Raw genomic sequence first — 14850 nt, 5'->3', positions numbered from 1 at the left:
TCAATAACCTCAGATAGGCAGATGACACCACCCTTATGGCAGAAAGTGAAGAGGAACTCAAAAGCCTCTTGATGAAAGTGAAACAGGAGAGTGAAAAAGTTGGCTTAAAGCTCAACATTCAGAAAACGAAGATCATAGCATCTGGTCCCATCACTTCATGGGAAATAAATGGGGAAACAGTGGAAACAGTGTCAGACTTTATTTTTTTGGGCTCCAAAATCACTGCAGATGGTGATTGCAGCCATGAAATTAAAAGACGCTTACTCCTTGGAAGGAAAGCTATGACCAACCTAGATAACATATTAAAAGGCAGAGACATTACTTTGCCAACAAAGGTCCATCTAGTCAAGGCTATGGTTTTTCCAGTGGTCGTGTATGGATGTGAGAGTTGGACTGTGAAGAAAGCTGAGCACCGAAGAATTGATGCTTTTGAACTGTGGTGTTGGAGAAGACTCTTGAGAGTCCCTTGGACTGCAAGGAGATCCAACCAGTCCATTCTAAAGGAGATCAATCCTGGGTGTTCATTGGAAGGACTGATGCAAAGAGCTGACTCATTGGAAAAGACTCTGATGCTGGGAGGGATTGGGGGCAGGAGGAGAAGGGGATGACAGAGGATGAGATGGCTGGATGGCATCACCGACTCGATGGACATGAGTTGGGTAAATTCTGGGAGTTGGTGATGGACAGGGAGGCCTGGCGTGCTGCAATTCATGGGGTCGCAAAGAGTTGGACACGACTGAGCGACTGAACTGAACTGAGTAATCTATAATGGCAAGGAATTCAAAAAAGAATATAGAGACATACAAATATGTGTATACCTGAATCCCTTTGCTGTACACCTAAAACTAACACAATATTGTAAATCAACTATACTTCAATAAGAAAAAAAAAATGCAGTGTTTCCAAGAGTGGTGGGATGGGATGATGGGCCAAGAGGTTTCCTGGACTCACAGGATCCCTTCTCAGCAGCTGCGGGCACACCCTGAATCCATGTAGAGACCTCCTGGATTACAGCTCACCAGCGCTCTCCCTGACAACAAACTTCCAGATGATTCCACCAAGGGCTCTGGTCAAAGTGGCTGTTTGCCTCCAGGACAGAACATGGGCTCCTGACTCTGTGAAAACCAGAATCCCAGCTCTGCTCTCAGGGACTGTGAGGCCTCTGGTAAGCATGTGAGCTAAGTCTCAGCACCGTTATCTGTAAATAGTACCTACTGTAGGGAAACAGGAGATTGCCAGTGTTTGTTTGTCGCTCAGTCATGTCCAAGTCTTTGCGACACCTTGGACTATATAGCGCGCCAGGCTCCTCTGTCCATGGAATTCTCCAGGCAAGAATACTGGAGTGGGTTACCATGCCCTTCTCCAGGGGATCTTCCCGACCCAGGGATCAAACCCAGGTCTCCTGCATGGCAGGCAGATTCTTTACCATCTGAGCCACCAAGGAAGCCTTTAAATGGGAGATTAAGTGAAGACCATGCATGGAAAACTGGGAGCATGCTAATCGGCAGCTACATTTATTGTTGTCACAGCGATTTTCTCAATGGTGCTGTTGGTAGGAATAGCTTTGGGGGCACTGAGGAGATGGCTGGTTCTTCCTGAGTTGACACTGAGGGCCATCAAAGGAGGGCGTCCAGGAGATGGACAGACAGATGAGTCTGGAAGTGGGAAGGATGCTGGGACTGGGAACGCAGACTTGGGGGACCCCCTGCCACTGAGAGTAATTACACCCATGAGAGTAGAGACCAGAGAGGGGGCGAGCAGAGCCCAGAGCAGAGGAGCCCCCACATCCAAGGTCAAACACAGGATGAGCCAGAGTAGATGACTAAGTGTGGTCACAGTGGCCGAGGGAGAACCTTGATCAAAAAGGACAGGTGCTAGTTTCTGCTGTACAACAATATGAATCAGCTCACCCAATATCTAATTAAACTATAAATTTTTAAAAAGATAGGATGAAGTGGCTGAGGGCAAAATGTTAGGGTCCCAGAGGCTCCCTGGGGCTGGCATGCATTCTTGCTCTAAGATGACTTTTTTTTTTTATGAAAAATTGTTTAAATTCTGTAGAGCTTTACAGTCTTCAAGAGCTTCACACATGTGGTTTCATATATTCCACGTGCTTGTGTGCTCAGTCACTTAGTCGTGTCCCACTCTTTGCAACCTCATGGCGTGTAGCCTGCCAGGCTCCTCCGTCCATGGGATTCTCCCAGCAAGAATACTGGAGTGGGTTGCCATGCTCTCCTCCAGGGGATCTTCCCAACCCAGGGATGGAACCCAGGTCTCCTGCGTTGCAGCTGGACTCTTAATAACCCTTTTATCCCCTTACCTCTATTGTGCCCTCCCCCCTTCCCTCTCCACTGGTAACCACTAGTTTGCTCTCTGTATCCGTGAGTCTGCCTTTTTGTTTTATTCACTAGTTTGTTATATTTTTTGGATTCCACGTGCAAGTGATCTCATACAGTATTTGTCTTTGTAAGATGACTTTTTTGATTGAAAAGGCGCACGAACAAATTGCATTTCCTTAGTGCTTTGTGGCTCGCGAAGTCCCGCCATAGCCCTGGGCCCATGTGACCCTTGGCCGGGGGCAGGCAAGACGGACCCCGAGGCTTCAAAACCTTCCGCAGTTGATGGAGAAATGAACTTGTAGGCACTTCACAGCCTAATTTCTCCTGCCTTCATCCTGGGGGATACTTGGGCCCTTCCATGGCTCCCTGTGGCTCTGTCTGGCCCTGAGGGCAGCTAATTGGTGCCCTGGGGTTAAGCGCTTTCCCAGAGCCTCTGTCTGCCCCGCCTCCCGCCACCTCTCACACCCCTAAACACCAAGCCGGTTGCTTGACCAAGTGGGGATATTTGGTGCGTGAGAGCTGATTGGTTTTTGACAAATCCAGCTTGGCCTCTTTTTAGCACCTACTCATCCCCCAGGGGCGGGAAACCTGATATTTTAATGATTTGCTCCAGACCCTTTGGGGGGTGGGGCGGTGATGGTGGAGGCAGCCCTGGTAGATGTAATTAGCAGGTGAGGACTCGCTGGGCTGGGAAATCGGGTTCTGGCAGCACGCGGTGGGCTGTGCCGCTAACCCAGGTCCCTTCCAGCTGGAACAACTCTCCATCTCCCAGAAGCGCGGTACCCTCTTCCCCATCCAGGGATGGGAGAGACGTTCAGGAAAGGGGACTCTTCTGTGTCAGGACTGCACAAATGTTTCCCCCTCTGTATCTGATTGTTTGGCCCCAACTTGCCTGCTTTCCCTCAACCCTTTTCTTTCTTTCCTAAATGATTGTCCTATATTTGCTGATCCTTTCTTTGGATCACGGAATCCCAAAGGAAGAAAGAGGTAGAAGTTCAACCCCTCTGTTTTATAAATGGAGAAACCGAGTCCCAGTGAGGATAAAGGGCTTACCCAAGGTCATACAGAGACTTAAAACAATCATTATCATCACCACTACCATCACCCTCACCATTGTCCTCAGCATCACCACCAGCAGCAGCACTTCCACCACCACCATCATCAACATCATCTTATCATCCATATCACCACTGTCATCAGCACTTTCAGCGCCACCACCAGCATCACCATGATTCAGCATCACCACCACCATCTTCCTCTTCACCTCCACCAGCACCAGCACGTCATTATCAGTAGCACCACCACCACCACCATCATCTTATCACAGTTTCACCACCATCATCACCATCTCTGTCATGTATTTGTTTATACCCAACCTTATTTCAAAAACAATCTAGGGCACCTTAGCTACCACAGTCTTGGGTTTGCAAACTCCTTCCTCGGAGGTCCTCCTTTCCCCGTCTTATCCCCCTCTCTTTCTGCAGGTCTCACACCACCTTTTCCCTCCCCAGCCTCCCTTCCCCACACCAGGAGACGGCTTCTGTCTTCCGGGGGCTTCTCTCCTGTTCCCCTGCCCCTTTCCAGTTGTTTCTCATGCAGGCACTTCTTTTCAAATCCCCGTCTGTCTCCACTTCCTTTTGTTTCAGAGATGCTAAAACAGAAGGGTCCTGGAAAAGAAACACATAAAACATGCAGGATGGGGGCTGGGAGTAGAAATGAAGAACGTGGCCTATGATGTAAAGTGAAAGGGGCCTGGGCAAGCTGCTGCTTCAGCTCTACAGCCAGGTAGGTGGGGATACAGGACGAAATACTTCCCTTCTCTGCACCTTGGGCTCCTCGTTTAGAGAACGGTCCAAAGGGAGAGAAGGAAGGATTATGCTGGAAGATATGAAAGCCCCATACAGTTCTCACATTGCACTATTCCAAGAGCATGAGAAGGAGGGAGGCGGGAGGGAGGCCCCTAGGCCGGGTGTTCCTTGAAGAGGGTAGAGGAAACGGTCACACAGCCCCCCAGACTCTAAAATCCAGGCTGCATCTCCACACCCCACTGGGGGATTAGGGTTTCAGCTGCCAGTTCTCCTGACAGGTCATTTTCCTTTTTCTGGACGCCTCTCACTGGAGCCTCCTTACATGGGCCCCAGGGGGCTCATGCATGGAACCGTCAGTGCCCTGGTCTCTGAAGGGACAGGACACTGGCAGGGCCACCCTCCAGGTTGTGCCCTCCTGGGCAAGCTCCTGAGTGCAGACATCTCCAGCTTGCCCTCTCCCTGCCCCCGTTCCTGCCACATCCTCTTCCCCACCCTCCACCCTCCCTGCCTTGCTCTTTGCAGCCTGACACTTCAAAATGCAAGGTCCAACTTCAGCTGGATTTGGCCAGAAAATACGCATCCATCACAGCCGCGACTTTGGAAGGAGAATGAAACTCACAAACCCTCCTCCAGGAGGCTCCCAGCCGGGAGGAGGGCGGCTCCACTCCCCTCCCCAGAGTGATGAGCGAAGGGACAGATGACTTCGAGCTGCCCAGGGGCCCCCTTGAGCCCAGGGCAAGGGGCCCAGCCAAGGCCTGAGTTATGCTGGGCAGATCAAGTCTGACAGGCCGGCACAGCCGCCTTCCCCGAAGCTGCCTAATGAGGCGCTTCCAGTGAACGGCTGCAAGGAGAGGAGGCCGAGGGCATGAGGACATCAGGGGACCAGCTCAGTCCTGGAGCAGTTGACCTCGCCGTGCCTTGGTCCGGCAATCCATTGCAGCTCAGCCTGGCAACTCTGAACTGCTCCAGTGTTCATGGCTCCCAAGAGCTGTGCCCTTTCAGAAAAAGGAACGTCAGGTGGCCCCCAAATAAAAGGGGGTGCAGTTAAGAGCACCTTGGGGGTGACAGAAAGGGAGGCACAGTCATCTTGCAGATAGAGATGGGATTTCAATAAAAACAGGCATATTTATCGCATACACACTGTTTCAGGCTCTGTCCTGGACCCTAGCAGTTCTGTTATGGTACAATCATGGTCACTTTCATGCAGGGAGGTCAGACAGCTGCTAAGTGGCACAATCTGGGTTCGTACCCAACCCTGCCTGAGTCCAAAACTATGCTTCTCCCTGTAATGTCATGTCACTCGCATCTCCGACCACCTGCTCCAACCAACCCACGCATCCCAGCAACATGAGGACCAAGGTCGGGTGGGGCTAAATTCCTTCCCCAGATCACTCAGCAAATGGATGGAGCCGAGTCCCTGCACAGCCCATATGAAAGTGGGTGAAGGAAGAGGAGGGGAAGGAGTAAGGCTGGATCCAGATGGCAGTGGAGATAGCCCTGCTGAGGCCGAGGGATGGAGTGGGCGGGGTGGGCAGGGACGGAGCAGGAAGAAGGGAGATGAGGGGGGGACTGTTTGAGGAGAGTTGGACATGATCTGGGCTGTTTTTGTGCAATAATTCTGCCAGTTGCATAGGACAGGGCCAGCAGGAGAGGAAGGCTGAGGATGGGGCTGAGGCTTGGGAACGGTGAGGAAGGTCCAGGTGGGCTCCGGAGGAGGGCAGAGCCTGGAATGGTGGTGGAGGGATGGCAAGGGGAGGCATTTCTCAGGCAGAAGTGAGGACAGGCACAGGGGAAGGTGGCCTGGTGTTTCTGGAGGTGGAGAAAAGCAGGCCCATCAACCCAGCAAAGAAAAGCAGGGAAAAAATGGGTCATCCGGGCAGGGGCTGGGTTCAAAGAAAGCTGGGTAAACATTGGGCAAACCAACCTGCGGCTAAATGTTAAGGCTGGAATGTGGACTTAGGATCCACTCTGCATATTCAACATTCATTCCTCCATTCAGGAAATATGTACTGAAAGCCTCCTGTTTCAGGCTCTGGACTAGACACAGAGGGAGACAAAGATGACTTCTGGTTGTTACACTGACGAGCTCAGATTCCCCATCACCAGGGATGATGGCTCAGAGTCCTCACTCCCTCCTTCCTCTGAGACAAGCCCCAGGATGCCCTCATCTCAACTCCCTGGCCTCAGTCCAGCTCCAGCACCCCATCCATGCCCCTCATATCCATTATCCCATCTCCATCCTCCCCCATCTCCACCCACCCCCATCTCTATTCACACTTCATCACCCCCACCTTCATCTACATCGCCTCCTCCATCACCCCTTTCTCCAGCCATCCCCATCTCCAACACCCCACTTCTCACTACCCCCATCTCCATTTCCCATCTCTAGACACCCTGGTCTCCATCCACCTCCATCTCCCTCATCCTCATCTCCATCCGTCCCCCCTCCCTACTCACTCCCATCTCCGGCCGCCTCCATCTGCCCCATCACCCTCCACCCCATCTCCATCACCCTGTCCCCAGTCATCCCCCATCTCCATCACCCTCCTCTCTGTTCCAACTCCATCCCCACCCACCTCCATCTGCATACACTTCCATCCCTCAGGTCTGGGTGTGGATTTCTCTTTGCTGGATCTCTATCTGGTTGCCTCTGTGCATCACCTCCCCACCTGGACTGGTGTGACAGAAGCCACCCCCACCACACACACACACACACACACATACACAGGGCCCATTATGCAATAGATGCTCAGCAACCAAATAAAATAATCTTGAATACTATGCTTCTTTGTTAGCTAATAAAGGTCCCCACTGACAAATAACCATTAAACTGTTTCAAGTTGGGTTTTTTTTTTTAAGCAACCTAACTCCCCACATTTGTGGCTGAAGGTAACTCTTTGGGATCAGCTTCTCCATTTTGTTTTCACATTCATTCAACAACAACAGCCCCACTGGGTACTGATACAGAGATGAATCTGCCCCCAAGTGGCTCACAGGGGGATCCAGGAATGCAAAGAGTAAGACTGATAACATGTGATAGATGTGTGTGGCAGGCATACCTAAGGAATGATTCTACCAAGAGGAGGAATCCAGGAAACCTTCCCGGTGGTGGGCCAGGAAGGGGCTTCCTTGAGAGCTGGGTGGGGCCAGCCAAGTGGAGAGAGGTTTGTTCTGCAGAGCAGAAGCTGGGAGATTGAGGCCATAACCCTGGGTATGTATGGGGAGGCTGAAGTGTATGGATTTGCTTGTTTCGGAGGTTTGGGGTATCTGCCAACCTGTTCCTAACGTAAGGACCAAGCTACACAATCAGTCTTATTGGATTCCGGAGCTTTCTAATCACATCATCATTACAAATCAGTTCTTGTGGGCAACATTCCCAGCCCTTAAACTGTCTGGCACTGGTGCCCAATTGACTTCCAGAGTCTGAGCTCTGCCTGGAAAATCTGCTCCCTACCACAACCCCAGAGTCCTGCCAGCGTCCATCCCTCTTCCCAGGAACCACCCCCTGCACTGATTCCACCTCCATCCACCTTCCCCAAAGTCCACCACGCTCTTCTAACTTTGGGACTCCTTTGGTACCTCCCTTGGGGTGTGAATTGTGTTCTGGCTGGTCAGTAGAATATTCAAATATTTCTTTACCCCTTTGTAGGAGGGAGCACGGCATAATGGATGAAAGGGCAGTCTCTGGAGTCAGAGTACTCCAGCAGGAGGGCAAGAAAGGAGCTGGAAAGCTTCCTGGAGGAGGTGACCAAACTATGTCTTGAAGGCGGAATAGGAGTTTGCAAGATGAAAACAGAGGGAGGAGGAAAGGAAATTCAGTAAGACAAAGTAGCACAAGCAAAGGGTGGAGGCTGGAGAATTCTAGGTGTATTCGGATACTGGTAAAAGGCTGGATCAGATGAACTGCCCACATAGTGTCCAAGAAGGCAGCTGCATCAGAGGCCCCCCAGCAGATGCTGGCCCAGCAATCACCCCAATGACCCGATATCTGTAGCTGTCTCAACCCTCCAAAACACCAAGGCATCTCTTAAGGCGTTTTCTAACTGACCTTACCAGGGAGGAGAGTTCTGGCTGGACCCTCCTTAGCCTCCTCCTCCCCTCCTTTCCTGGGGCTCCAAGTCTGGGATTCTATTAGCCGTCTTTTTTTTTTTTTTTCATTCATTCACTGATCATTATCCTCCACCCTTCCGACGCTTCAGACAGGCCGTCCATTTAATTTTGTAAAACTAAACAGCATGCTGAGTTCTTTCAGGACGCAATCGGAGTGTGATGGGTTCTGGGGAATGTTTTTCCTGAGCGGTGAAAAATTTAATTTTTTCCCCCAGCATCGAGATGTGTCAAACATAATTTATGCCTGGACATAATTCATCCCTAAAGATAAATATTGAAACCCAAGAGAGGAGAGACGGCTGCAGAATTTCCAGGGGCCGGGGGTAGGCGAGGGGGTCTCCCTTCCTGATCCCACCAGTGGAGGGGTGAAAAAATTGTAAACCAAACGCAAGCAAGTAGCTAACTCCAGGTCTGGTCCTGGTCTCCTTGCACAACTGCTGCAGACTTTTTTTTTTTTTTTTTTACAGGCCTCTTTTGTGTCTGTTGAACTGTTGCTCTGTCTTGCATAAAATCTCTGGCCATAGAAGTCTTCAATTAAAGTCACCTGCTGGTCTTTGTCAGCTGAGCTTGACGCTGTCAAATCAGGCAGAGCTCCTTAAGCCAATACAAGTCATTAAGGAGGAGGTGAATTAGAGATCCGACATGGCGGACAGGAGCCATCCATAATCAATTGATATCTTCCTCCGCTGGAGGCGGGGTCTCGAGGAGCCCCCTCCCCACTGGCCTCATCCGCCGGGGCCTCTACCCCTGGATCTAATTAGGCTGAGGTTCAGCAGGTCCGAGGCTGTGCTGAAAGGCCGTCAGTAGGCGAGCCCATTAATAACTCGCCGGTGCCCTGCCTATTGTAATTGTCAGGCTGCAATTTACAGTAATCCTCCGATGCAAAAGCCTACATCGCCGCAGCTGATTGGAAATTCATACAGCCATTTGAACGAGAAAAACACGAGATGCATGGGTTAAAAGGCCAAAGCATGCAAGTGTGTGTGTTGAGTGACAGACATTTTAGTACTAGCCTGGGACCATATTTTAAAAGGTCACTGAAAACTCTTGGCTTGGGCCCTCTGACAAACAATGTACGTTCCATATATTTATTTGCCATCTCTTTGTTTTTACAGCAAGCAGAATAAATGAGTTAAATGACGTTGTGCGGGCCTGCATATTGTCAGCACAGGTTATAAGTCATTATTAAACTCCATCAAATCAAACCAAACCCGGTCAAGGCAATGAGACTAAAAGTTATTTGCATTCCTTCTGTCATAAAAAATCATATCCCCTTACTCAAGACTTTCGTTTCTTTATTAAATGCAGCCACAAGAGTATTTCAGGTCTGGCAATATAAGCTCAGGGAAGCCTTCTCCGTATAACTCAGTGTAACTGCCTAGACCCGATTCCACTAAAAAGTCCCAGTTGAGCGTATCTGGGCACTCAATCAAGACATACATATTACTTTTAAATAAGATTAGCCTTTATATTTTGCTGCTTAAGTTAAAACTTTTCATGTCATTCTCTACTTTTATGTAAACTCCAACATAATTCTGTTTTAGCAAAATACTTCAAACAAATTAAAAACCTCAAGTCGAGCGTGTCCTTAACAAAAACTTTCTTAATGGCATCGCAGTGTGTTTGCTGACACTAAAACACTTTTAAATAAGATGGATTTTCCCTCCATTTCCCTGCGTTTGTAATTACGGCCGTGCAGAGTTGGGTTGAGATGGCAAAAGCAGCTATCTGGACGCCAAATATGATTTGACCAATAACTTAACCAGTGACCCGCAGCAATTGTGTAAAAATTCGTTTGTCCCTGTCTCCAATTGGGTTCTGCATTAGTTGCAAAATAGAAAGTGATGGACTGGGACTATTGGCGGGAGGAGTATTGGGAAGCCAGAGGGTAGGTGGGGGGACGTGGGGGGCAAACGTGTCCCATTGAATGCCCCTCGTTTGGCAGATCACAAAGATTGTTGATCATGGTATCCTTCCGAACTTGATGAATGGCTGAGAGGAGATTAGGGAGTCAAAGTAAAGAACTGGACACTGCAACCATTCCTAATCCAGAAAAGAGGTCATGGTTATTATGGGAGCGCGAGGATTGGAAAAGCAACTATGTTGAGAAGTGAACTACAAGCCTTTCAGTGCTCAGTCCAGGCCACTGACCAAACAGAAGGGAACTGAAGATGTGTCCCTGCTGTCTGCATTTTCACATCCATTCAATGTATTCAACGGCACCTGCAGCCCAAAGCAGGTAATACTCTTTACATCTTAACTCTTCCACTAGGCACTTCCACTTGCCAAAGGCATGTGGCAAACTACCTGGGCACTGCCCACCTTGCCCCCAGATTTCCTACACATTATCTCATTGAGGCCACCAACGATCCTCCAAGACAGGTAGAATTACCATTCCCCCGTGACAGTGATCTAAAGGAAAGGTGTGGGGTCACACATATGGGGTGGCAGTCAGAATTCTAAGATGCCCGCAGGATTCCCACCCCTTGGTAGGAATACCTTGTGTGTTTCTCGTCTTGAGTGTGGACAAGACCAGGGGACAGGATGAGATGTCGCTGTTGTGATCAGGTTATGTTACATGGCAAACGTGCAAGGATTTTGCAGATGTAATTAAGGTCCCTAATCAGTTGACTCTAAGTCAGGTGGATTATCCTAGGTGGGTCACAGCCTTCCCTGAAAAGAAGGATCTAAGTGGGAGAGTTCTGCTGGCCTTGAAGATGCAAGCTGCCAGGAGCTTGGCATCAGCAAAAAAATGAATGTTGCCAACAACCATGTGAGCCTGGGAGCATCCTGAGCCCAGATAACACCTTGACTGTAGCCTCATGAGACCTGAGCAGAGGACCCACCTAAGCTAGTGCCCAGACTTCTGACCCATGGAAACTGATAACAAATTCATGTTGTCTTGACCCATCAAAGGCATGGTTATTTGCAGCAGTAGAAACCAATATGCCTGGCTAGTAATGAACTCAGGTTCTCCTGTCCACCAGCCTGGTAAACTTGCCCCAAGATTCACACTGCGGTCGTATTTCAACCCCATATATGTACCCCTTCCTCATATTCACAGTCTATACATCAAATATAAGCTTATTTTTAAGTTGCTCTTATTCAATCATTTTCTCACCCTAAAATATACTCTGAAATATACTAAAATCCACTTCTTGATTTGGCTACTGCTGTGAATATTATCAGGGCTTCCCCAGTGGTTCAGTTCAGTTCAGTTCAGTTCAGTTGCTCAGTCGTGTCCGACTCTTTGCAACCCCAGGAACCGCAGCACGCCAGGCCTCCCTGTCCATCACCAACTTCCGGAGTCCACCCAAACCCATGTCCATTGAGTCGGTGATGCCATCCAACCATCTTATCCTCTGTCATCCCCTTCTCCTTTGTGGCTCAGATGGTAAAGCATCTGCCTGCAATGCAGGAGACCTAGGTTTGATCCCTGGGTTGGGAAGATCCCCTAGAGAAGGAAATGACAACCCACTCCAGTACTCTTGCCTGGGGAATTCCATGAACAGAGAAGACTGGAGGGCTACAAACTATAGGGTTGCAAAGAGAATATTATCTAAGAGCTTTCTTATAATACAAAAAAAAAAAAAAAGACTACAATGCCTTCTCTTTTTTTCATTTCAAAGGCCTGTGAACAGCAGCATATTTGACACCGATATGAAATTTGCTTGTTAAGCCCATAAAAATTAGTACCTTATGAGAAATATCATACCTTTAAAAACACCTGACTAAATATTTCATAAATGCAATGCACACCAAATTCCTACCGTAGATTCACTGGATTTACAACCATCAAACTATATTAAACTTACAATATCAAGATTTATCACCTATTAAATGGAGTCTCGTTTTAGTAATATCTCGCATTTGATCCCAAAGGATCTCAAATACCTTCGACCCTTCACCAGGGCACTGCGCCGTAATTCATAACGAGGTAATCAAAACCCTCATTGTAAGGCTGCCGCCGTCACATTCAGGGATTAGCTCACCTATCAAGGAAAAGTAGCCAGAGCTGGGAGAGAAGGCAGCTGCTTTACAGAGAGCAGAAGTGGTACCAAGATGCAGGCCTCGGGGAAAAACCCTGCAGAGAACCACAGATGTAAAGTCAGAGGGTCCAAGCCAGCTTCTGGCTCATTGGTTTTCAAACATTAGTTTTGGCAGTAGGGCCCTTTCTTCCCACGCCCCATTGTAAGAAAGCTCAGTAAACAGAACAGATTCTATTGCAATGGCTCCGCCTTCTGCAGGGCACAGGGGAGACCCTGTTTCTACTCCTGTGGCCCCTCACCTTGGCTACACTTTGCAATCATCTGGGCAACATGTTTTTTAAAACGCAGATGCCTGGGCCTCACCACAGACATTCTGATTTCAGTGATGCTAACTCAGATTCACTGGTGTGGCTGAACCCCCACAGTGTGTGAGGAACCCGAGGAACCCAAGACTCTGTGAGATTTGCTTAAGGAAACACAGGTTTAAAGCTACAAGGCAGAAAAATATAGCCTGCTCTCAGTATGTTTGCAAGGATGTCATTATCTACATTGACATTGTAAATCTAGGTTAAAATGTGTGAGTTAATTTTGAAGATTTATAGTGATCTCTTCCCTGAAATGGCCATATAACATGACCCACATCTCAGGAAGCTCCCTGGATCAATCATGCAGAAGAAATACGTGATCTGTTAAGGAGTCTCGAATGTCAGTGGAAGCATGGACCAGTAGACAGTGAGACATTCTGTGAGAAACTTCTACTCATCCCTCAAAACTCAGCTCAAGTGTCATCCCCTTCCATAAACGTTCCATTAATGCTCCAGTTTTCTTCCTTGGTATCCTGGCCAGCCCTTTATCGCAGGCATCACTGGATTGAAACTCTTTGGTTATACACAATTTTCCCCACCACAATTTGAGCCCTGAATGTAGGGTCTGTGTTTTATTTTCAAGGACAGCAGCAGCATTTCTGCATACCCTTGTGTTGTGTGTGTGAGTCATTCAGTCGTGTCCAGCTCTTTGCGACCCCAGGGACTGTAGCCCACCAGGCTCCCCTGTCCATCGGATTCTCCAGGCAAGAATACTGGAGTGGGCAGCCATTCCCTTCTCCAGGGGACCTTCCCAATCCAGGGATTGAACCTGAGTCTCTTGTGCTGCAGGTATATTCTCTACCATCTGAGTCACCAGGGAAGCCCCTCTGTGTATCTTTGCCCATCTGGAAATCTTTACCTACCCTTGTTTGAAACACAGGGACAGTGCTTAGAACAGTAAGCACTCACTAAACGTTATTGATCATTGTAATCTGTGGCCACACCACTCCACCTGTTTCCAAAACTATCAGGTTGCTTTAAGATCTGTTTCCCCTCCCACTCCCATTACATTCCACTGGAATGTAAGCTTCTGTGAATGTGAGACCTAAATGACTCCCAATCCCACTGACTCTAGGAGCCCAGACAGGGTTGACCATAGTGGATGGTGAAGTGACATTTGTGGATGAATGCATAGCTGATGAGTCGAGTGAAAGAACAAGATCATGACCCTGGCTTCTAGGAATCCATGGTCTTGCCCAGCCATGACTCAGATCTCTATGACTTCTGCATTCACAAGTTCAAGTTCTGTGGCTTTGACTGTTATCAGCCGTTAGACCCTCTGCCAACTCCTTTAGCATATAGAGAGAAGGGAGAGGCTGTGGGACGTTAATGACTTGGCCAAGGTGCAGGCTCCCGGGTATAGGCTGACTGGCTTCTGCAGCATCCTTGGTACAGAAGGGTTAAAGCTACGTTGCCCTGGGGGCGTGTCTGGGACTCAGGAATTTCAGATGCCTCGAAACACTCAGACCACTAGCTTACAGGACCTCCTCTTTGTCAACAAACTTGGTTTTAGTGAGCTTTAGTTCTGGAAAGCCTCGATTTTCTATTTATAAACATAACCTCAAGTTGGAATTCTAGCTTGTTAAGAGAACTGATTCAGCCCTTTATTCCAAAATAGGTAAATACAAGTAAAAATAACTAACCACTAAACAAAAGCCAAAGTGGCCTCACAGCTCTTAAAAGAACATAAAGCTCAAACATGCTTTCCCATAAAAGCAACTTGTGTCCCACTGTGTCTGCCCACATTCGAGCCTGGGCTCAGGACTGGGGGGCCCCAGAGAGCATGATGCCTGTTTGGGGGAGAGCACGGCTGGCTGTCGCCTTGCTTGTCTTCACGGAACAGCGTGTGGATTGTGGCTGGACCCATTTAACAGGCCGGCCCACTGGGACCTTGCAGCCAAACCAGCACAAGGTTCAAAGCTGTGATTCAACGGTGCTACCTGTCTTCTCAAGAACCACCTTCCCCACCTAGGTCAGCTCCACATGGAATATTTAGTAGCTGCTTTAAGACGTATATTCTGGACCGAGGAGTATGGATATGCTTGTCACAGCCCATCCTATTCCCAAGATCCATGGTAACGACTGTAGAGATGTCTTAACAGGACAAGATGGAGTGTGAGGGGAACCAGGGCAGAGGGAAATGAGAAACTGCTAATACAAACACAGGGTTTTATTCCCAGAAAGTTAACTACCCGTTGGTTTGGCTGTGGCCTGTCTTCCCCACTGGCATGCGACTGCC

Source organism: Bison bison, unplaced genomic scaffold (genome assembly GCF_000754665.1).
Source record: "Bison bison bison isolate TAMUID 2011002044 unplaced genomic scaffold, Bison_UMD1.0 scf7180017864302, whole genome shotgun sequence".
In the NCBI taxonomy this organism is placed as follows: Eukaryota; Metazoa; Chordata; class Mammalia; order Artiodactyla; family Bovidae; genus Bison; species Bison bison.
Note: the sequence above shows the minus strand (reverse complement) of the source record.